The following is a 24,747-nucleotide window of genomic DNA, read 5'->3' on the forward strand; positions in this document are numbered from 1 at the left end:
AATCTAATTGATCTGATATAAGGATTGCCACTCCTGCTTTCTTCTGATGTCCATTAGCATGGTAAATTCTTTTCCACCCCCTCACTTTAAACCTGGAGGTGTCTTCGGGTTTAAGATGAGTTTCTTGTAGGCAACATATAGATGGGTTTTGTTTTTTTATCCGTTCTGATACCCTGTGTCTTTTGATTGGGGCATTTAGCCCATTAACATTCAGGGTAAGTATTGAGAGATATGAATTTAGTGCCATTGTATTGCCTGTAAGGTGACTGTTATAATATATTGTCTCTGTTTCTTTCTGATCTACTACTTTGAAGGTCTCTCTTTGCTTAGAGGACCCCTTTCAATATTTCCTGTAGAGCTGGTTTGGTATTTGCAAATTCTTTCAGTTTTTGTTTGTCCTGGAAGCTTTTAATCTCTCCGTCTATTTTCAATGATAGCCTAGCTGGATATAGTATTCTTGGCTGCATGTTTTTCTCATTTAGTACTCTGAATATATCATGCCAGCTCTTTCTGGCCTGCCAGGTCTCTGTGGATAAGTCTGCTGCCAATCTAATATTTTTACCATTGTACGTTACAGACTTCTTTTCCCGGGCTTCCTTCAGGATCTTTTCTTTGTCACTAAGACTTGTAAATTTTACTATTAGGTGACGGGGTGTAGACCTATTCTTATTGATTTTGAGGGGGGTTCTCTGAACCTCCTGGATTTTGATGCTTGTTCCTTTGCCATATTGGGGAAATTCTCTCCAATAATTCTCTCCAATATACCTTCTGCTCCCCTCTCTGTTTCCTCTTCTTCTGGAATCCTAATTATTCTAATGTTGTTTCGTCTTATGGTGTCACTTATCTCTCGAATTCTCCCCTCGTGGTCCAGTAGCTGTTTGTCCCTCTTTTGCTCAGCTTCTTTATTCTCTGTCATTTGGTCTTCTATATCGCTAATTCTTTCTTCTGCCTCATTTATCCTAGCAGTGAGAGCCTCCATTTTTGATTGCACCTCATTAATAGCTTTTTTGATTTCAACTTGGTTAGATTTTAGTTCTTTTAGTTCTCCAGAAAGGGCTTTTATATCTCCTGAGAGGGTTGCTTTAATATCTTCCATGCCTTTTTCAAGCCCGGCTAGAACATTGAGAATCGTCATTCTGAACTCTATATCTGACATATTACCAATGTCTGTATCGATTAGGTCCCTAGCCTTTGGTACTGCCTCTTGTTCTTTTTTTTGTTGTGAATTTTTCCACCTTGTCATTTTGTCCAGATAAGAGTTTATGAAGGAGCAAGTAAAATACTAAAAGGGTGGCAACAACCCCAGGAAAATATGCTTTAGCCAAATCAGAAGAGATCCCGAATTGTGAGGGGGGATAAAGGGGATAAAAAGAGGTTCAGAAAGAAAGAAAAAAAAAAAAAAGAAGAAACTATTAAAAAAAAGAAAGCCGATAAAGAAAAAATATAAAAAGAGGAAAAAAAAATATATATATTAGATAAACTATTTAAAAAAGAAAATGGTAAAAGTTAAAAAAAATTTAGCAGAAGAAGCGAAAAAGAAAAAAAAATTGAAAAAGAAAAAAAAATTAAATTAACTGCAAGGCTAAAAAATCATGGGGAGAAAGCCATGAGTTCCGTGCTTTGCTTTCTTCTCCTCTGGAATTCCGCCGCTCTCCTTGGTAGGTGAACTTGGTCCTGGCTGGTTTTCCCGTAGATCTTCTGGGGGAGGGGCCTGTTGTAGTGATTCTCAAGCGTCTTTGCCCCAGGCGGAGTTGCACCGCCCTTACCCGGGGCCGCGCTGAGTAATCCGCTCGGGTTTGCTGGGTTTGCTTTCGGGAGCTTTTGTTCCCTGAGCGCTTTCCGTAGAGTCGGGAGGACGGGAGTGAAGATGGTGGCCTCCCGGTCTCCGGCCCGGAGGAGCCGAGAGCCCGGGGCCCCACTCCTCAGTGCGCCCTCAGAGAACAGCTCCCAATGACTCCCGTCACCCTGGCCTCCGGCCGCGCTCCGAGCTGACCGAGCCTGTGACCGGTTCAAGGCAACCCCGAGCTGAGAGTCACTCCTTGGCTCTGTCTCTGCAGCCGGCTTCCCTGTTCTAATACCGGTAAGCTCTGCGACACTGAGACACCCCCGATCCTTCTGCGACCCTGCGGGACCTGAGGCCGCGCTTACCCCGCCTGGGCTTCACCCCAGTTAAGCCTCTGGAGCGATGTCCCTCAGCGGAACAGACTTTTAAAAGTCCAGATTTTGCTTCGTTGGTCTGCCGCTCGCCGGGAGCCGGCCCCTCCCCCCCGCGGTCTATCTTCCCGTCGCTTTGGATTCACTTCTCCGCCAGTCCTACCTTGCAGAAAGTGGTTGATTTTCTGTTTCTGGAATTGCTGTTCTTCTTCTCTTCAATCTCCCGTTGGATTTGTAGGTGTTTGCAATCTTTAGATAAGCTATTTAGCTGATCTCCCGCTACCCGAAGTAGTCTCCGACACTGTCATTTTTAACCCAGATTTGTAAAGTCCCCTCCTAACTAAATTGTCTGATTCCATGCTTGCCTTTCCTTTGTTTTTTTGTTTGTTTTTAAAGATTTCTTTATTTATTTGACAGAGAGCAAGTGAGCAGGAGGAGGGGCTGAGGGAGAGGGACAGGGAAAGGATCTCAAGCAGATCCCCGCAAAACATGGAGCCTGATGTGGGGCTCGATCTCACAACCCTGAGATCCTGACCTGAGCTGAAACCAAGATTCAGATGCTTAACCCACTAAGCCATCTGGGCACTCCTTGCCTTTCTTTCAAAAGAAAGTGGAATTCTGTCATTGCTTTATCCAAAATCTCTAGGGGACTCCCTTCTACCTTAGAGTCAAAGTCAAAGTCCTCACATCACCTTCATGAGCTGGATGCCAAGTGCTCCTGACCTCATCTCCTATTTTCACCTCATCATTCTGTTCTGGCCCCTCTGGCCTCGCTGGTCTGCAGAGGCGCCAGGCACTCTGGTCTCAGGGCTTTGCACCTGCTTTGCTCCCTGCTCAAGAATAATCTTGCCAGAAAGCTACATTCCCTCCACTTCCTAATTCCATCAAAGTGTGATACAATCTACAACACCAGGGCTCATTTCCTGCTTGTATTTCACTTCTTCCTCTTTGTCTTCCTCATCTTCTCCTTCCTCTTCCTCTGCCTCCTCCTACTTCTTTTAACTCTCTCTCCCAAGTAAATTCCATGAGATTATGGAACATTGTTTCTCCCCTTCTTTCCTCCTCCTCTTCTTTCCCCCTTCTACTGTCCAGAATAATGCTTGGAATATGGTAGGAACTTGTCAAATATTTATGGAATGAAGGAGTGAAGCCATGGAAAAGAAATGGGGATACTTTGGGGGTAATCTTGGCAAACCATCAACTTCTCAAGGAAAGAGGGGCTTATGAAGCCATCATTGATTCTCAGTGCATGGGCATGAAATACATGTTCAATAAATAGGTAAAGACCAATATACTCAAATAGCTACTTTGTGGTTGAGAACACTGAGACACAAAGCTTGGAAAGATTTCTTAAGCTCATGTACCCCAGGAGAGGCACATGTGACTTCTGAGACTGTGCTAATATGTATATTTCATTTCACCCTTAAAAAACTATAATCTTGGGGTGCCTGGGTGGCTCAGTGGATTAAAGCCTCTGCCTTCAGCTCAGGTCATGATCCCAGGGTCCTGGGATCGAGCCCCACATCGGGCTCTCTGCTCAAAGGGGAGCCTGCTTCTCCCTCTCTTTCGCCTGCCTCTCTGCCTACCTGTGATCTCTCTTTGTCAAATAAATAAATAAAATCTTAACAAAACAAAACAAAACAAAAAAACTTTAATCTCTAAAGCAAGATGGACTGATTGGGTCAAGGGGATTATTTAGAAGTCAGGAGGAGGTTTCATAGGTTAGAATAATTCTTAGTAGGATTTTGAAAGAAGGGAGCCTCAATTAATAGACACGGAAAAGAGTTCTTCTCTCTCCCAGATCCCATACCTTGGCTGAGCTGTCTGCTAATTCAGGAGCACACTCAAGAGGATCCTGACAGCAGCCTTGACAAATGGCTGTGGTGAACTTTGCTTGCTTGCTAGCCCAGGCCATGGAGGGAAGGGGCTGAATGGACTTACCATCCCAGCAAGACCCTCTTTCATTTGCATCAAAAGAAAAATGCTGGAGGATTAGGAACACTTGAGGTACCTAAGATGAGGAAGCAATTTTCTCTGACAGGGGCTCTTCTCAGGGAACACAAGAGCTTACCTTGACAAATCTATCCTTCTCAGACTCCTTCTCGGGGGTGTCTCTTGGACTCCAGCCAGAGAGCCCTATCTCAGCACAGCTCTTCCCGAACAAAGTGGAAAAGGTTGAGGTATGGCTAACTCTGCATTCCTTGCTCACTAGTATAGGGGTGTGTACTGGGGGTGGGATATCTGCATCAGTACCTCACCGTAGGTTTAAGAGCAAGTTGTTGTTGAGCTGCTCTAATAATGTCGCCGATGTCCTCGATGGTGTTTGTGGAGATAAATGCACATGGTCACATCCAAAGTCTCCATCAAGTGGCATTTAAAGCTTTTCCTTGTCTGTATTAACTGTTTTGCTGGTAACTTCTCCCATTTGTTCTCCCAGAGAACAAATAATACTGACTTGTCTTTCAAGATTTATATAACTGATTCCATATGCTTTGACAATTCTATCACATTTTTAGACAGTTACATAAGTTTTTTTTTTTTTTTTTTTCTCATGGGATGTCAGGATAGTAACTTGGAAAGTTGAGGGCTGTCTTGTGAGTAATGTAAAAGGTTAGAAAGTCAAACAACAAACTTCAAATCTTCTTACCAAAACTGGTCTAGGAAGAAATGAGAGAGATTCTCAATGTGATGCCCCACAGAGTAAGAAATACTGGGGATTTTGTTTGTTTGGTTGGTTGGGTTTTTTTTTTTTTTTTTTTTTTTGGTTCAACACTGCTGTTAAAACATTTTTTTGTTTGTTTGTTTATTGTCTATCAGTAAACCACCAATATGTTTTAAATATGCTCCGAGTTTTCTCCTTAGATTTTCCACACTTATCACTCTTCAGTGTAGTTGATTGTCAGTTTGATTTTGGAATTTCAGGAACTTGTACAACTGAGAAAGAATAGAACATTTTTTAAATTAATGTTTTGTAATTTTATACTTTTATATGTGTTACAAAAGAAAAAATTCTTCTTCTTAGGAGAAGCATCACAACACCAAACCTCCTCATCCAGTATCTGTACTCTTAGGACCTCTTCAACAAGTCAACTGCTCTTCAAGAATTTCATGACTTTCAGTGGTATGTGATTATTTATTCTGGTCTCTATTTTCCTTCTTTCTCTTTTTTCTTTGTTATTTTCTTCCTCTACTAAATTTCAGCAAAGTTTCTTTTTTTTTTTTTTTTTAGTTTCTAGTTTTTCCAGTTTCTAGGCATCATGTTGTTTATTTTAACTTTTTTCTTAATATATGTATTTATAGCACGAATTTCACTTGAACATCTGCTTTTGCTGCAAAACCCATAGGTTTTGGAATATTGTATTTTCTTTCTCTCTTGTTTTGAGACATATTTTGATCTACTATTTGATCTCTTATGGGCCCATTGCTTGTGCAGTATTATGTTATTTAATATTTATATTTTAAGTATTTAAAATATACATTGTAGATTTCCCAGCTTTGTTTTATGGTTGATCCTTAGTTTTGCACCATTGTGTTTGAAAAATACACTCAGTATGACTTCAGTCTTCTTAAATTTGTAGTGTTTGTTATGTCTCTTTTTATTTGATTCAACCAGGGGATTCTTCTGAGTATACCTGAAGAAAATGTGTATTCTATTTTACTTGGATGGAATGTGTTATACATATCTTTTTTTTTTTTTAAAGATTTCATTTATTTATTTGACAGACAGAGATCACAAGTAGGCAGAGAGGCATAACAGAGAGAGAGGGGGAAGCAGGCTCCCCACCAAGCAGAGAGCCCAATGCGGGGCTCGATCCCAGGACCCTGGGACCATGACCTGAGCCGAAGGCAGAGGCTTTAACCCACTGAGCCACCCAGGTGCCCCTAGTGTTATACATATCTTTTAGAACCATGTATTTGGAAGTATGCTTCAAGTAAAAACTGTTCTTGTTGGAAAAACAACAACAACAACAAAACTTTAACTGAGGGTACTCTTTTAACAAAAACCTATCAGTGGGGAAATGGCAGGGGCAGGTAAAATAGGTGAAAGGATTAAGAGTACACTTATAATGATGAACACTAAATAATGTATAGAATTGTTGAATCACTGTATATTGTATACCTGCAACTAACATAACACTGGAGGTTAACTATTTTGGAATTAAAATGAAAAACTTAATTTAAAAAAAGTGCAAGAAAGAACAGTAAAAAAAGAGAGTTTGGAAAATGGAAAGAGAGACTTAATTTTCACTCAGCTGGGTGTGACTGGCAACACTGGATTTTTCTTTGCATATGGATACATTTTCTTGTACTCACAATGAGAAAAAAATAAGGCTGGAACTCTTTTTATTCCCTCTGAGCTTTCTTCTCTTTCTTTCCCTCCTCCATTTGGCTGAAGGAGCAAAGATGAATGCAAATAGTTATTAAATAATCACTTGTTACAAATAACTGATTAGGATTTGGGCTATGTCAACAGTTGATGCTTGCCCAGTCTCTTGGCAGAGCTCTGATCACGTTAGGTTTTGGATAATCAATTCATTCTAACACAAACCATATTGGATGATTGAGATTTTATGCCTTTTTATTTCTTTTAAACAGCCTTCTGAACCAAATGCTTATTATTCTGAAATGCAGCCAGATTCTGGCCACCACAGGAGTCCAGTGTTAAGATGGAGCTCCTAATACTTTAGATATTTTCTTGGCTTACATCGAAGAAACACTTAGGAACTTGAACAGAAAAATTATGTTTCTGATTTTCTTTCTTATCTCCTGATTACTCAAGTTTCATAGGCAAGTGACAATGACCTTTTAATCTAGGTAACTTTTCCTGCAATAAAACCTTCCTCCTCTTGCTTTGTTTTACCTAAATTTTAACAAAACAAGGAGTACCCCAAATTTTAGTATTCCAATCCTGTAATAAACAGCCACCACGGGGTGGGTGGAAGCCCTCAGAAGGGTGCAGAGAGGGGTTTTTAGGAAGATGTCAGGCAAATTGACTAGCAGTTGTGCAGTGGATTGAAAGGGAATTAAACTGAGGGGTGGAGCATAGGCACTGATGGGAATGGGCTATAACAGAACCATGTTCTAGGGGCGATCTGATGATAGTGTCAACAAGCCAAATATTTTGAGATTTCGGGTTGGCAGAAGAAAGACACTTCAGATCAGCACCTGTGGATAAGATGGAGCAGCAGCTAAGATTTGAGCAGAGGTGGCAAATTGAGATGCCTTGTGGGGATTGGGCAGGTGGCCTACATGCAGGAATGCTATTAATAATATTTAGCAGCTGATATGGTACCAACTGTTAGCCATCAGGACAGACACTGGCCATGGACGTGGAGCAGATCCAATAGCAGGGATCCTTGTGACACCTGGCATTTCTCCTTTCTTTCTTGGATCTTGGAGAGATCTGAAGGATCTTTGGAGGGGGTCAGGGTCTGAGACAGCTAGAGAGGCAGGAAAACATTTGGAAGGCACAGAATAGTACTGATTTACCAAACAATTTAAAGTATTTCACTAGTCTAACTCATTTAACTAAACTGTACTGGTGGATTATCAGCCCTTCCACATGGGCAAAGTGGACTGCATGGAGGGACAAGGGAGTGGAGCCAACTGTAGTAAGTCTGAGCAGGCATGTGTGATTAGCTGAGTCCACTGGATTTTTTGTTCAGTGAAAATCTTTTTAAAAACTACTCTTTAATTCTTTGTGGCTGAAACCAAACACATTTGCAGGGTGATCGTGGGCATTTGTCTTCATGGGAGACATTGTATTCAGGTTTTTATCTGAATATCTGATGCATTATAACACAATGTCTCAGGTGAGAAACCTCAGCTGTTTTTGACCTCTTCATTCATTAATTTCTCCTTTCCTTCATGTTTTTATTCAACATTACTGAAGATTCTTTTGTTCTCCACATTTTGTCCCTTCTTTCCTGATACCTTTCTTAGACTCTCCGTCTCCATCTTCCAACTAAGCTCCCAGAATAGTACCCAAGCCTGTCTTTACTGTACTTTAACCTCCTATGGTAATCCTCAAATTTCATTTGCTGTTTTACTTACCTATTTAACATTTATTGGATACCTTCCATGTCCCAGACACCATACTAGGTGCTGATATAAAAGACTATAAGAGTCTTTTCTTATTCCCCTTGAGGAGTTTTGGTCCAACTCAACCCACTGACAAAGTATTATTGACATTCTGGTTGACATCATTTTACTCAGTCCTTAGAGATGATGATTAAATGGCCTTCTCTCTCTTTTTTTTTTTTCTCCCACTCCCTGCTCCTCATGCTACCCTAGTGGTTTCCTCAGCATCTCACTCCAGGACCTAGTTCTTGATCTGTGTTTTTTTCACACCCTTCTCTCTTCCTTTTGTGAAGACTCTCTGCCCTCCTGAGCCTTCATGGTCATCTCAGGTCTCCAGTGGTACCAGGAATACTTTCAGCAGCCTAGTTCATCAAGGGGTGTGGCTTTCTTTGAGCTGCTGCCAAGATCATACTTCATCTAGGGGAGATTTGTGTCCTTTGCCTGCGGGTGTTCTATAATGTTACTAAGTTTCCTAGAAGTTTGATGCAATGCAAAATATGTGGTATATATACACAATGGAATACTATGCAGCCATCAAAAGAAATGAAATCTTGCCATTTGCGACGACGTGGATGGAACTAGAGGGTATCATGCTTAGCGAAATAAGTCAATCGGAGAAAGACAACTATCATATGATCTCCCTGATATGAGGGAGAGGAGATGCAACATGGGGGGTCGAGGGGGTAGGAGAAGAGTAAATGAAACAAGATGGGATTGGGAGGGAGACAAACCATAAGTGACTCTTAATCTCACAAAACAAACTGAGGGTTGATGGGGGGAGGGGGTTGGGAGAGGGGGTGGGGTTATGGATATTGGGGAGGTTATGTGCTATGGTGAGTGTTGTGAAGTGTGTAAACCTGGCGATTCGCAGACCTGTCCCCCTGGGGATAAAAATATATGTTTATAAAGCTGTAAAAAAAAAAAAAAGAAAGAAAGAAAGGATGAATACCCAAGTTTTGTAGCAACATGGATGGGACTGGAAGAGATTATGCTGAGTGAAATAAGTCAAGCAGAGAGAGTCAATTATCATATGGTTTCACTTATTTGTGGAGCATAACAAATAGCATGGAGGACAAGGGGAGATGGAGAGGAGAAGGGAGTTGAGGGAAATTGGAAGGGGAGGTGAACCATGAGAGACTATGGACTCTGAAAAACGATCTGAGAATTTTGAAGGGGTGGGGGGTGGGAGGTTGGGGGCACCAGGTGGTGGGTATTGTAGAGGGCACAGATTGCATGGAGCACTGGGTGTGGTGCAAAAATAATGAATACTGTTATGCTGAAAAAATAAAAAAATTAAAAAAAAATACCACATGCATGGTAGAAGGAGGCTGCTTGACAAAAAGGAGTAAACATGTCAGACTGACTTAGCAGAGGGAATTAGGGAGGGGCTGGGAAGGAAAGGAGGGCAAGTGCAATTTTTTTTTTTTAGAGGGAAAGATTCCCTCATCTAAACTTCTAAGAGGGCATGAACAGTGGTGAGTTCTGAAAGCAACACTGTGTAGGCCAGACCATAGAGGCCAGTCTGGTGGGATGCCTTGAGTCCCATTCAAAGTTGTTGTATCCTTAGCTTGCCACCATGCCTGCAGTGAGCTGAGCAGAGAAGACGCTGGGGAAGATTAAACACAAGTGGATGAGACTTCTCCATATCTTCTGCTCAGAGTTGTATGGTCAAGCCTGTGTATGTGGACATGGGAGCCAGCCAGGACAACTGACTTGGTCCTGCTGCCTTTCAGGGATTTGTGTGGGAGAAGGGCCCTGTCAGCTTTCAGGGATCTGCCCACTTCCACACAAGAATATTATTGCTATACTGAATGTTATGTGTTGAATTTTGTTCCCCCCAGAAAAAGATACGTTGAAGCCCTCACCCCCAGTATCTCAGAATGTGTGACCTTACTTAGAGTTTTTATAGATGTAGTCAAGTTAAAATAAGGTTATTAGGGTTGGCCTAATCCAATGACTAATGTTCTTATAAAAAGGGAAAATTTGGACATGAGACAGACACACAGAGGGAAAGCAATATGAAGACATACAAGGAGAAGACAGCCAGAAGATCCAAGCAATGCATCTATATGTCAAGGAACACCAAGGATTATTGGCAAACACCTGAAGCTAAAAGAAGCCAGGAAGGATTCTCCTGTCAGAGAGAGCGTGGTCCCACTAAAACCTTGGTTATGGACTTGCCTCCAAAACGTGAGGCAATACATTTCTATTATTTCAGTCTACTCAGTTTTTGGTATGATAGTCCTAGGAAACTAATAGTCCTTCTTAATTTGTCAAGAGTGCCACAGCAGACATGCCATCATGGTCATCCACAAGCCTACCACAAGCCACATAAAAAATGATAAGTTTCTTCTGCTTACAGCATGGAGAACACCACTGGGTTTTACAGACACATTTGCATATAGTGATAGTGTTTACCTATAGGCTAATAACATGTAGTACCTTCTTTGTTGTTCTAGAAATGCACTGTCCTGTAATACATTACCTACTAGTCTACAGAATAGGAGAAGATATTTGCAAATGTCTTATCAGATAAAGGGCTAGTATCCACCATCTATAAAGAACTTCTCAAACTCAACACCCAAAGAACAAATAATCCAATCAAGAAATGGACAGAAGACAGGAACAGAGATTTCTCTAAAGAAGACATGCAAATGGCCAACAGATACATGAAGAAAAAACATTCAGCATCACTCAGCATCAGGGAAATATAAATCAAAACCCCAATGAGATACCACCTCATTCCGGTCAGAATGGCTAAAATTAACAAGTTGGGAAACAACAGATGTTGTCAAGGATATGGAGTAAGGGGAACCCTCTTACACAGTTGGTGGGAATGCCAGCTGGTACAGTCACTCTGGAAAACAGTATGGAGTTTCCTTAGAAAGCTAAAAATAGAGCTACCCTACAACCCAGGAATTGCATGACGAGGTATTTACCTCAAATATACAAATGTATCAATTTGAAGGGGCACCTGCACCCCAATGTTATAGAAGCAATTTCCACATAGCCAAACTATGGAAAAAGACCAGATGTCCATCGACAGATGAATGAATAAAGAAGATGTGGTGTACATACATACACTGGAATACTACTCAGCTATCACAAAAATGAAATCTTGCCATTTGCAGTGATGTGGATGGAACTAGAGGGTATTATGCTAAGCAAAGTAAGTCAGTCAGAGAAAGACATCATCATATGATCTCACTCATATTTGGAATTTAAGAAACAAAACAGAGGAGCATAAGGGAAGAGAGGAAAATGTAAAACAAGATGAAATCAGAGGGACAAACCATAAGAGACTCTTAAGCATAGGAAAAAAAAAACTGAGGGTTGCTGGAGGGGAAGCGGGGGGGATGGGGTAACTGGGTGATGGACATTAAGGAGGGCACATGATGTAATGAGCACTGGGTGTTATACAAGACTGATGAATCACTGAACTCCTCCTCTGAAACTAACAATGTGCTATATGTTATTTAATTGAATTTAAATTAAAAAAATAAAATTTTAATTAAATTATTAAATTAAAAATTTAGTTCCTTAGGCACATGAGCCATATATCAAATGCTCAGTAGTCATGTAGCTAGTAGCTACATGATGCAGAATACAGATGCAGAACATGTTCATCACTGCAGAAAGTTCTATTGGATAGCACTGCTCAGTTGAATGTTCTGGTGAACAGAGAGATAACCTATACCTAAAATACAGCAGGAAGGAAGAAAGGAAAGAAAAAGAAAGAAAGAAAGAAAGAAAGAAAGAAAGAAAGAAAGAGAAAGACAAAGGAAAAAGAAGCCAATATAGTTAGCTTAATCCTCAAACTGTACTCTGATAGTTCTAAAAGGGATGCTATAATCTTGAAATATTTTAGAGGTGGGAGGATGAATTTCAATCCTCACTGTACAGAGGGCCAGAATGCCAGCAAATTGAGAGTTAGGCTGATTGAATGTTAAATAAATCAGTGTTTGCTGTCTCAACTATGGCCCAAGTACAAAATTTAACCAAGTCTGGGGAATAATTTAGAAACATTTAAAGTCATTAGGATCATTAGATCTGACTTGAGCAAAGCAAAATAAACAACCCTCCTGGCCTGATTTGGAACCAGTTCTTCTGTGTCTTCTAAATCAAAGCTAAATCCTCCAAGTTTAAATATATTACAACTATTTTTCTTGGTTTGGATGTGTGTATCCAAACTTCCACGTTTTTTTCAGTGTTTGTTCCACTGTTTTCTGTACCCTAATTACTCACCGTCTCAGAGCCATAAGACTGTAAGGGACTGAAGAGTCTAGTTTGCCTCTGCCTCAAGTCCAGAAGCCAACGGAACAGACTCTCTGTGTCTTCTGTGTTCTAGGTCCCATCTTTCATGCGAATGTCATCAGCCCATGAGTGTACTTTGACTTTACCACCGTGATTTCTTGTGCTCCCTCAGTTTTCATAATGGAATTTTTACATTCCTTCCAAACCTTTGGGTCAGAGTGACATTTAATTTACCCTTCTGAACCCTTCGCTGCAATTTTCTTTGTCTGGCCTGCAGGGAAGAGACTAAATTTCCTTTTTTATTGTGGTTAGGGGTTCACCAAGGAACAATGGCAGGAATGTGGCTCTGAATTCTTAAATTATGGATAGCTAAATAATACTTTACAGACAAAGAGGACTCCAAAAAATTCTGACTCCAAAATTCTGACTTTTCTGACTCCAAAAAAGTCAACCAGCTGACTGGTTGACTTAAAGACATTAACACTCTTCTTTAAAAAATAACTTGGTCCGTGTTTAAGAGATGTGTGGTGCTCTGAGAAATAAATTGCCAGAGAAGGACTTTCCTTATGAACGCCAGCCATCTGAATACATGATTGTAGGATTATTATGTCAACTAAGAGCAGAGATGAGTAGATAAAACAAGAGAAATATTTAATAGGAGAACATTTTCCATGTTGAGAGTAGAAAGGTTCTACCACATTTTTGGTACAGGTTTCTATCCTTCTTCCAAGTATGGATGATACATGGCCTTTCTCCTTTTAAGAAATTCAACAAGTGGGGGTGCCTGGGTGGCTTCGTAGGTTGAGTGTCTGACTCTTGATTTCAGCTCAGGTCATGATCTTGGGGTCATGAGATCAAGCCTCACATTGGGCTCTGTGCTGAGCAGGGAACCCTCCTTAGGATTCTCTTTCTCCCTCCTATGAAAAGATTCAGAACATTTTTAGAAAAATAGCTAGTATTGAGGAAAAAAATTCCAAATTACAAAGGAAAAATACACACACACACACACACACACACACACACACAAGATTTCTTTGAATAATGAGATTTGGCAGTCATCTCTGTTCTGGTCTTACACAAATTAATTTTTTTTTCCACCTGGGTTCTGAACACTTCATGATTCACTCATGCCGGTTTACAATGGGCTGCTTTTTCTCTTCTATCAAGCTTCTTATTGTAAGTTATAGACAATTCTCAGTCTTTACTCCCAAATTTGTAGCTCCAGGCCTGACCTCTTTCTTGGACTCCAGATCCACATACCCAATCATCTAGGCAGCTCCCCCACTTGATCAAGGTCTTATAGACATCTGAGACTCAGTGTCCAAAACTGTCCTTCAACCTCAGAGCGGTTCTACTGATAGTCTTCCCTCGGTCAGTATCTGGTAATTTCAAAATTCTATTTGCTTAGGTCAAAGCCTTTGAAATCAAAATAACTCCTTTATTGCACATCCCACATCTATCACATCAAGAGAGCCTCTTTTAAAATATCTCCAGAATCTGATCACCACGTCCCACCATCCCCACTGCCACCATCAGCCGCCGGATCTCCCCCTTTGATGACTGCAGGAGCATCTGAGCAGTTTCTCTGCTTCTCTCCTTTCCATGTATAGTTTCCTGACAGCAGTCCGAGTGCAGACCCCCTTGCAGGGTTCTGAGTGGAGGAGTGACAAGATCAGACTTATGTTTTTAAACAATCTCCTTCCTTAAGTATCACTCAGTAAGGCCTACAGTAAATACCCAATTTAAAATGACAAGTTACCAGCATTATTTACATTAGCCAAGACATGGAAACAACTTAAGTGTCCATTGACAACTGAATGGATAAAGAAAATGGGGTGTATATATGCAATGGCATGTCATGCAGTCAAAAAAAAGGAAGAAATTTGGCTATTTGCCGCAACCTGGGTAGATCTTGAGGGCATTATGCTAAGTTCAATAAGTCAGACAAAGACAAATACTGTATGATCTTTCTTATATATAAAAACTAAGAAAAAAAACTCAGAAAAAGAGAATGTATTTATGGTTACCAAAGCAGGGAGATTGGATGAGGTGGCCAAAAGGTACAAACTCCTGGTTGTCAGATGAAGAAACACTAGGAATGTAATGTACAACATGATGACTATATTTAAGTATAGTATAACCATATTGTAGTATAGTAGTACTGCAGTATAGTATAGTATAACTTAGTAAATATATTGTATATATAGTAGTATAGTATAGTATAACTATATTGTAAATATGTATATTTTATTTTATATTATTTTATTTTTTAAACGATTTTATTTATTTATTTGACAGAGAGAGACACAGCAAGAGAGGGAACATAAGCCAGGAGAGTGGGAGAGGGAGAAACATACTTCCCACTGAGAAGGGAGCCTGATGTGGGGCTCCATCCCAGGACCCTGGGATCATGACCTGAGCTGAAGGCAGACACTTAATGACTGAGCCACCCAGGTGCCCCTGTATGATATGTTTTAAAGTTGTTAAGAGAGTAGATCCTAAGAGTTCTTATTACAAGGAAAAAAAAAAATTCTTTCTCTTTCTCTCTTTCTTTTTAGAATTGAAATATTTTCTTTTCTTTTTTTCATTTTCTTTCTTTCTTTCTTTTTTTTTTTTTTTTTTTTTTTTTTTTTGGTTACCTATATGAGATGATGGATGTTAACTAAACTTACTATGGTCATCATTTCACAATATATTATTTTGTACACCTTAAACATACAGTGTTATTTGTCAATTTTATTGAGATATAGACTTACAAGCTACCCTCCCTTGGCATTCTCAGTGACCTTAGCTCAATCAATTTCTCATTGCACTAATCACTTTTATCATATCATATAATTTCCCCGTTTATCACGTATATTGTTTGTCTCTTATCCAAGTCATCCTTCCCCCTGTCCCAATAGAATATAAGCTACATGAAGGCAGATACCTGGTTTGTTCCCTGATACATCCTAAGTTTTGAAACTATACATGGTACATTGTAGGCATTCAATAAATACTTGCTGAATGACAAAGACAATTTTCTTTGTAATCTACCTGGGAATCTTCAACCCTGCTCAGTGAGATCTACCTTTTTTCCTTACTCTTAGATAAATTCTTTATCAGGTCCTATAGCTTTTCCAGTTGGATAATGGGAAGGCTGTGGGACAATTCCTGTCACAGGGAGAGTCTTATTTCAGTGCTGCAAATGACCCATTTCTGTGTAATACATGTAATTTGGACTTTCGGTCAAATTTAAAGTGTTTCCTTCCTGCTAGGGTACCTGAGTGGCTTAGTTGGTTAAGCATCTGACTCTTGATTTTGGCTCAGATCATGATCTCAGGGTCTTGAGATCCAGCGCTGCGATGGGCCCTAAGCTCAGTGCAGTCTTCTTGTCTCTCTCCCTCCCCCTCTGTCTCTTCACCCTCTTCCTCACTTGCTCTCTCTCTCTCTCTCTCTCGAATGAATGAATGAATAATCTTAAAAAAACAAAACAAAACTGTTTCCCTCTTGCCAATTCCTGGATCCTGCAATGGGAAGGGGATCATGGATGCTTCTGTTCCACATCCCCACCTTGTTCTACTTTTCCAACCTCTGCTCACTAGTCCAGACTCTGACTCCTGAAATGAGAAGGAATTAAGGCAATGCACAGTATTCAGAGATCAGTATTTTTACCATCTGTCCCTGGTGTTCATGAAGCTTGGCAAATATATCTTTGGGATATATTTGTGGTCTTTCCCTTGGGATACGTTTTGTGGGTTTCTAGGAAACTCTCACTGGGATCCTCTAATGAACACTTCTGTGATGTGGAATATGGCTGGCCACTTAACACCGCAAACACTCAGGCCCTGGGCATTGGGGCTTCCACTTCACAAGACTCTCTGGTAAACCTCTTGAGCAAGATCTCTTTGAAGATGGCTCCAGTCTGGTTCCCACAAGGGCATATATGGTCATGTGAACCGCTTCAACATCCTTGCCTGTGTAAAAGTGCAGTTCACTTTCCATGGTGCCACTTCCTCTGAATGCTGCTCTTTTCATTTGAGTCAGCATTGGTCCAATGAGTGGTTCCTTCACTAGGGACTCTCTCACTAGGTCTCAAAGTGGGAGATAAAACACCCTTTTTTCTTCCCCTTGGTGGAAGAGACAGGACAAGGGAGTGGATGCAGAGCAAAGGGACAGCTTCCCCAGAGAAATTCTTATTCTCAGCCTTTTCAACCCCAACCCTGTTGCATCTTCAAGGTTGGTGATAGATTAGGGATTGACAAATGGATGTCTGGGTATCCTCTTTGCCAAGTTTTATGGGGACTATGGGATCTACTATTTTGTTGCTAGCCTATGGGAGTATAAGCAGAATGAGCCACAGTTCAACATGTTCTTATAATTTTAAAATAATAAAGAAATTAGTTGGTATTGTCACGATGTCCCCTGATTCAACCTTGCTCCCACATGCTGTGTCCTTCTCGTCTTGGAGCCTTCCTGTGCCTGGCTCCTCCTCCATTTCAGGGTTAATCTTAGATATAGCTTCCCATAGAGGCCTGCTCAGCCTAAAGCAGACTCCTGTTGTGCTCTCTCACGTTCCTCTTTATTTCCTTCATGTATTTATTACAGTTTGTAATCGCATATGTGTTGAAGTGATTAATTCTGTCTTCTGTACCAGACTCTTAGCCCCAGGAGATCAGCGTGCTTGGTTCATAGCAGCCTTGTTGGAGTCCAGGACAGAACTGATCCCACAGCTCCTGCTCAGAAATGTTAGGGGATCCTACACTGTAATTTAGTGCCACACTGTCCGGTAGGGATGTTGGCTCTGCTGCTGACTAACTGTGCACCCTCAGGGAAGTTCTTTCCCTCAGCTGTAAGTTTGGGACAACAATAGTACCAATTACTAGGTGATAATATATGAATTAATACAAATACGGGGTTTAGAAGAGGGCCTGGAACATAGCAAGTACTTTAGAGGTGCTTGTAATGGTTATTAACTGCATGTGCGTGAAGCATTATCTAAGTGGTAGGTGAAATGTTTCTAGGGAACATTCAGTGAAGAGTTACCTTTCCACTATGATCCAGACAAATGCAACATGTTTCAAGGAATATGAAGGCATCCCATGGCCTGGAGCTGAGAGGTGCTCTCTAGCTCCTGCGTTACACAGACCTGGAGACAGAATTGAGAGTAACTATCTAGTTTAGTGGGTCAAGCTAGCTTTGGAGACAGAGAGATCAGGAGCCAATCTTGCCTGTTTCACTTAAAAACTCTGTGATATTGGAAGTTATTCAACTTCTCGAAGACTCAATTTCTTTATATTTATAAGAAATAATAATATAACAATATGATAATAATAGTATTATAACAGTACCTGCCTCACAAGGCTGTTGTGAGGATTACCTGATTTATTTTACTATTTATATCATAAATACTTAAAAAAGGTAGCCATCCTTAATACCATTACTAGGAACAGTAACTGAAGCCATAGAAAATCAGAGGACAAGGATTCTGTACTCTAGAGGTAAACTTTTAGAAGTTGCATGGACGGAGTGTGTTCTTTGCAGTCAGTGTTGTGTCTAGCAGGTAGCTGTTGGATATAATCCCATTAGGAGAAAATGAAGTCAAAAAAATTGTCAGTACAAATTAATAAAAGGTATTTATATCCCCTGCTTATTCTAAGTTACATTTGCTGCAAGTAATTTCTAGCATATAACATAAATCAGATTGCAAGCATGAGGAGTCAATTTGAATTCTGATAATCTCCAGATTTACAGGTATGTGAATCCCCTCCCCGAGAACGGCACTTTGAACTCTTAGAACTGAATGGATCATCTAAACTATAAAGAGGTTAGGTGGTATTTTAACCAAACTCAGCTTCTGGGATGCTTGCTCCTTACTCAAATAAATCTTGCAATTTTAAATGTGCAAAACAGCCACATCAGATTTTCAATGTCTAATTTACCAGTAAAAATGTGTTGGGATTACCAACACAGAAATGCAGAGTTCTTGTTAGTTCTGATAACCTGAGTGAAAAAGCTAGATTTCTATTTAGTATTTCCTTTACATTTATATTTTTGTGAAAACTGTATACCTATTCGTTTTTTGCAGGGAGCAAATGAAGTTGATAAAGGACATTTTACCTACAAGATTAGGTCTCTCTTCAGAGCCGACTGGGAAGGCTGTGCCTTGGGGCTAACGTTCAGCAGCTCCCCATCATCATCAGTCTTCATGATTCAACATTCTTTTTTTTAAATTTAATTTTATTTTTTCAATGTTTCAAGATTCGTCGTTTATGTCCCACACCCAGTGCTCCATGCAATATGTGCCCCCTTTAATACCCACCACCAGGCTCACACCCCCCCGCCAAAACCCTCAGTTTGTTTCCCACAGTCCACAGTCTCTCACGGGAAAAGTGAATTGGGTGAAATTGGAAGGGGACATGATCCAACGGTCTGAGGACATTAAGACAGTTATTCTCTTCGACCGTATATACTTGGTATGATGTCATTTTCTTGTTTTTTCAAGAAAACTAAAAGCTAGAGTTGAGATTTTTTTGGTCAGTGCTAATGGAAACCCAAGTAATACATTCAGCAGGACTCCAAATATGTGGTCACTCGTCTGCTCATGACAGTCACATGTTTCTGGGCTTACCAGAGGCCTGGGGTTATTGTCATTTCTTTTATCTCCCCAGGCTGCACTTCTGAACCTCGGGGTGTAGAATGTCAGAGAAACTGTGTTCCAGTGTTAGGAAGCCCCATGACCTCAGGCAGGACAAGCCCTTGGCCTGCCTCTTTGTCCTGGTCCATTTCCTGTGTGATCCTTCCTCTCTTTCTGCACTCGGGCATTTGGGGGTCTGACTCAAGATTCAGAGAGCCAGAGCTTGGGAGCTGGGGGGATGTGGTAGAGAAAAGGGGCCTTTCCTTCTTCCTCTCAGTACAGTGAAATGCCTGGTCAGGGTGTTGAGAAAGAGGCTGAGTCACTCTTTTCTCCTGATGAGACTTTCCTGTTGTCTTTCCTACTAAACCTCCCTCCCTTCACCCAAAGCTTTTCTTCTATCACAAAGTCATGTCTGTAGCACTTGGATGTTGCAAATTGGCAGAGAGGGAATGGACCCGAGGGTGACGTGGCTGCACCTCAGTAGTGCAAGCTGGAGTCCACGTTCACCAGGCTATCTGGAGTTGTGCACACCGGAAGTGCCGCATGGGGTGACCTTAACCAGAATACTCCTGAAATAGAAATTTACTTGGAAGGTTGTTTTGATTCTTCCTAGATGTATCTTGATATCTTTGGTAAAGGACTCAACTTTCCTAACATAAAGGGGGATTAAAAATTGGTTTGAAAATTGACTGGTTTGCTTTTAGTATTGGCAACTACCTCATTTAAGTCTTTAGGTTTCACTTATGAAAACACTTCTACCCCACTGGAAAAATGAACCATTTTAATAGCAATTTCTTCTGAGAGCTTGTAGAATCCATCTTAGCTGTCAAAAGCATGGTTTATGGAATTTAAGAGATAATACAGACATGCCAAAATCACCCCCTTGTCTCATAGAGAATGTAGGTAATGTGGTGATGGTGTGAAAAGAGCAAATGAACATCTAGTGTTTTATCAGGAAAACTATGGGATGAGTCAAAGTGAGGGGTGTGGCAGCTTACCAGATTTTACAACATCCAAACAGAAAATGTCTGTATTTTAAAAATAAAACTATCAAAGTATTATATACAGGAGGATACTTTTGTAGTCTTGAAGAGGGGGAGAGGCCTTTCCAAGCAGATACAACACTAGAATTACAAAGAAAAAGTTGGCAGAACTGACTTTATACATTAATTTCTTGTTATTTTTTTTGCTTTCATTAAACTTTTTATTTTGAGATAATTGTAGATTCATTTGATATTGCAACAAACATACAAAGGGAGCTGCTGTAGCTTTACCTTAATTCCCCCAATGGTAATATCTTGCAAAAATGATACTGTCATATCACAACCAGGATATTGACATCCATGCAGTCAAGATACATACTATTTCCACCACCACAAAGAACCTCTAGATTACCTTTTAAGACCATACCCACTCACTTTCCTTTGAAACCTACCTTCTGGGCGCCTGGGTGGCTCAGTGGGTTAAGCCGCTGCCTTCGGCTCAGGTCATGATCTCAGGGTCCTGGGATCGAGTCCCGCATCGGGCTCTCTGCTCAGCAGGGAGCCTGCTTTCCTCTCTCTCTCTCTCTCTCTGCCTGCCTCTCTGTCTACTTGTGATCTCTGTCTGTCAAATAAATAAATAAAATCTTAAAAAAAAAAAAGAAACCTACCTTCTACTTTACACTTCGCAACACTAATCTGTTCCCTATTTATATAATTTTTCATTTCAAGGGTGTTATGCAAATACAATCATATAGCATGTAATCCTTTTTTTTTTAAAAATTATTCTGATAGGTATGTACTGATATCTCACTATGGTTTTCATTTACATTTACCTAGTGGCTAATGATGTTGAACATCTTTTCGTGTACGTGTTTGCTATCTGTACATCTTCTTTGGTGAAATATCACTTCATGTCTCTTGACCATCCTTTAATAGGATTGTTTGCTTTTTCTTTGTATGTTTGCTTACTGTGCTCTTCCTTCCTTTATGATATACCTAGGTCCTTGTTTTATTGCTTACTTTCCATTTGGAGGACTTCATTTAGCCTTTTTTTTTTTTTTTTAAATGTGAGCAGCAAAGCAAGGTTTATTGAACGGTAGCAAAGTGATGGTGGTACCGATCTCCTGAGGAAGGAGGGTCTTTAGCTATTTTTTAGGATAGGTCTGCTGATGACAAATTCTCTTAGTGTCACTTTGTCTGAAAATGTCTTGGTTTCCCCTTCATTTTTTGAAGAATATTTTCACTGGTCAGAAGATTCTGGGCTGACAGGGTCTTGTTTTGTTTTGTTTTGTTTTGTTTTCAGTATCTGAAAAATATGGCACCCCTTCTTTATGATCTCCAAGCTTTCTGATAAGAAATCAGCCCTCTTTCTAGTTCTTTTTTTCCTGTAGATAGGTATTATTTTCTTTGACTGCTTTCAAGGTCTTCTCTTTATCTTTGTCTTCAGAATTTTACTTATAATGTATTTTGAAATAGATTTTCGGGAGGTTTACCTGTTTTATCTTGGGATTCATTCAGATTTTTTGATTCTGTAGTTTTATGTCACTTGTTAAATGAGATGTTTTCAGTCATTATTTCTTTGAGGACTTTTTAGCACACACCCCCCCCCAACGTTTTTCCCTGTCCTTCCAAGACCACAATGACACGAATGTTAGATATTTTTTTTGAGTCTTAGGTGCTTGTAGCACTATTCATTTTTTTTGGGTCTATTTTCACTGTTGTCCAGACTGAGTAATTTATATTGTTCTATCTTCCAATTCACCATGTCTGTTCTCTGTCCTCTCCATTCTGCTGTTGATCCCATTCACTGAGCTTTTTATATTGGTTATAGTAGTTTTCAGCTCTAAAATTTCCACTTGATTCTTCCTTATAGCATTTTTATATTCCTTTGATGAAACTATTATTTGCTGAGCCTTTCTTTTTTCATTTGTTTCAAGCATGTTCCAAATTTTTCACTGAAGCATCATTATCACGACTGCTTTAAAGTCTTTGTCAGACACTTAAAAAAAAAGATTTCATTTAATTATTTGTCTGACAGAGAGAGAGAGAGAGAGAGAGAAGAGCACAAGTGGGGGGAGTGGCAGGCAGAGTAAGAGGGAGAAGCAGGCTCCCCGTGGAGCAAGTAGCCTGATGGGGCTCAATTCCAGGACCCTGGGATCGTGACCTGAGCTGAAGGCAGAGGCTTAACCCACTGAGTCCCCCAGGCGCCCCTTTGTCAGACACTTTTAACATCTTTGTCATCTTGGTGTTGACATTCATTGGTCTTTTTTTCTCATTCAGTCTGAGATATTCCTTATTCATGATATGACAAGGGATTTTCACTAGAAACTTCGACAATATTGTATTATGTTAAAAGGCTCTGAACCTTGCTTAAATTTTCTGTTTTATCTGGCTTTTCCTGACACCACTCTGGCATGGATAGGGATCTCTGTCTTGTTTTTGCCTGATGGAAGTAGAAGTCCTGTTTCCCTACCTGGCCTTCATTGACAGGTGAGAGCAGAGCCTCTTTGTTATTGCTGAGTGAGGGTGAAAATTCCTGCTCTCCAGATGGTTCCTACAGACACCACAGCAGGATGGTCTTATTACTGTTGGGTGATAGGGAAAATCCCGAGCCTCCACTAGACCTCCTCTCATGCCACCCCAGTGGAAAAGTTTCTGGGTGTCTTGTTACAGCCTTGCTGGGGTGGAAGCCTAGCTCAATGGTTCTTTGCTGACGTGGCTAGGAATGGAGTCACAGCATTTTCTGGGGTGTCTGGTAGAGGAGAGTGATTATTGTCTAAAAAATGTTTCTATTTTGCGAGGCTTAATCTCTCTTGGTCCTCTGACTAGAAACAGCAGACTTTTGTTGGGACTTCTTATTGGCATTTCTGGGTTGGCAGCTACTTCAGCACGAGGTCTGAGCTATCTGAGGCAAAAAGAAAGCCCAGGAAGTGCATCAATGGATTGTTCCTTGGGTCCCAAGGTCCTTAGCCAATCTGCCTTCCTGTTTAGTTTTTAGTTGTTCTTGGTGAGAGGAATAGGGAAAAAGCACATCTATTTCATCTTTCCAGATATGAAAGTATTCCTCATTGATTTTTAAACTCTCTTCTAATACCCAGGTATTAGTACTTTTCCTGTTACTCATGTTGTGGATATTTTCTCCCAGGTGCAAAGTGTCTTTTAATTTTGCTTTTGAAATCTTTCATCATTTCGTTCACAGGGGTTTTTAAGAAGACAAAAATTTAAGAACAGGTAGAAGAAAAGCAGACAATTAAAACAGAAAGAAATGTGACTAGCTAACAACTAGCATATGACATTTGATATCAACAATTTCATTTTGAAGGACAATGGTGAAATTACAGAGGTGCTACAAATGTAAGGTTTTAAGGTCACATTTTAAGTTTCAAAATATAAAAGCCATTATGAAAAAATTTAGTGAAATATCGGGTAATCCATGGTTTCCTGTATTTATAAAGAACTTTAATAACTATATAAAAATTGTTCATTTTATTATGATATCACTAGCAGCAAAAAAATAAAAAAATATTGATAAGCTGAATGAAGATGTTCAATTTACAAGGACTGTCATAGAGATGTTAGAGATTCCTCTAAAACTAGGGATGTAAAGAAGCTGTTTTATTCTGTTTTTGTTATTTTTGTACAATCGCAGAAGAGCTATACAATTAAAACATGGAAAGTATTTAGAGAAGAATTCCTTTCAGAGGTGTAAAATTCCTAGTAATCTAGGTAAGGCAAATAATTTCTATGAGCGCTAAATGATCTTTTAAGTGTATAATAGAACTATACTGTATTTTACTAAATGCATCAAATTACTAAGCCCCAATAAAGAAAGAAATATTATCCAAATATAAGTTTCCTTTTAGTGTAATGGCCTACTTTTCCTGTTTCCCAAGATGCCTTCAGTCTCTTATGTGCTTTTTGTGTATAGTATTAATTCTGCAACATAATGCCCTTGAGAATTCACAGCATATCTAGTTTCCTCTGAAAAGGATTTTAGAGGATCACTTCGCTTGGTTTTGTGTTACTGGCCTCACATAATCACATATCCTATGTTCAACTGGATGAAAATTACCTCGGAAGGTTTGGGAAATTTTATGGATGCTAATGTAGATATCTATTTCATCATTATATCTGCAATTGGCATCCAATTTTCTCCAAGGAGAGGGGACATAGGGACTGGATTAATCTCTAAGCCTCATTTCAGCCTTGTTTGTAATAAATAGTTACCTGAACTATAAACTATCAGGAAAATTAGTTTGATTTATACTTGCCATTTACTTGTCTATTTCCTGAGACAGTCGTTAATGCAATATGCAAGATGGGTAGGGATAGTGACAAAGAGAAGCAAGTTAACCACAGTTGGCTAGAAAATTCTCTCTTCAAATTACAGTCTGACATACCAATTAAATGCCTTCGTGTCATGAAGTAGGTATAAAATAAAAGAATGATACATGGTTAATTATCCCAACTGTGGAAACATAATGCTAAAACAATATTTGATAGCCTGCAAAGGAACATTTTTTAAACTAGCAGTATATTTCACTGTATTGGAAGGTGGTATTTGTAGAGCGGTTTTAGGTGGGAACCATATGAAATTGCCACTTTTGTAGGTCAAATATTGTCAATTTCATATGGTTTGATCTATAAAGATCACTAAAC

The sequence above is a fragment of the Lutra lutra genome, chromosome 15 (assembly GCF_902655055.1).
Source record: "Lutra lutra chromosome 15, mLutLut1.2, whole genome shotgun sequence".
In the NCBI taxonomy this organism is placed as follows: Eukaryota; Metazoa; Chordata; class Mammalia; order Carnivora; family Mustelidae; genus Lutra; species Lutra lutra.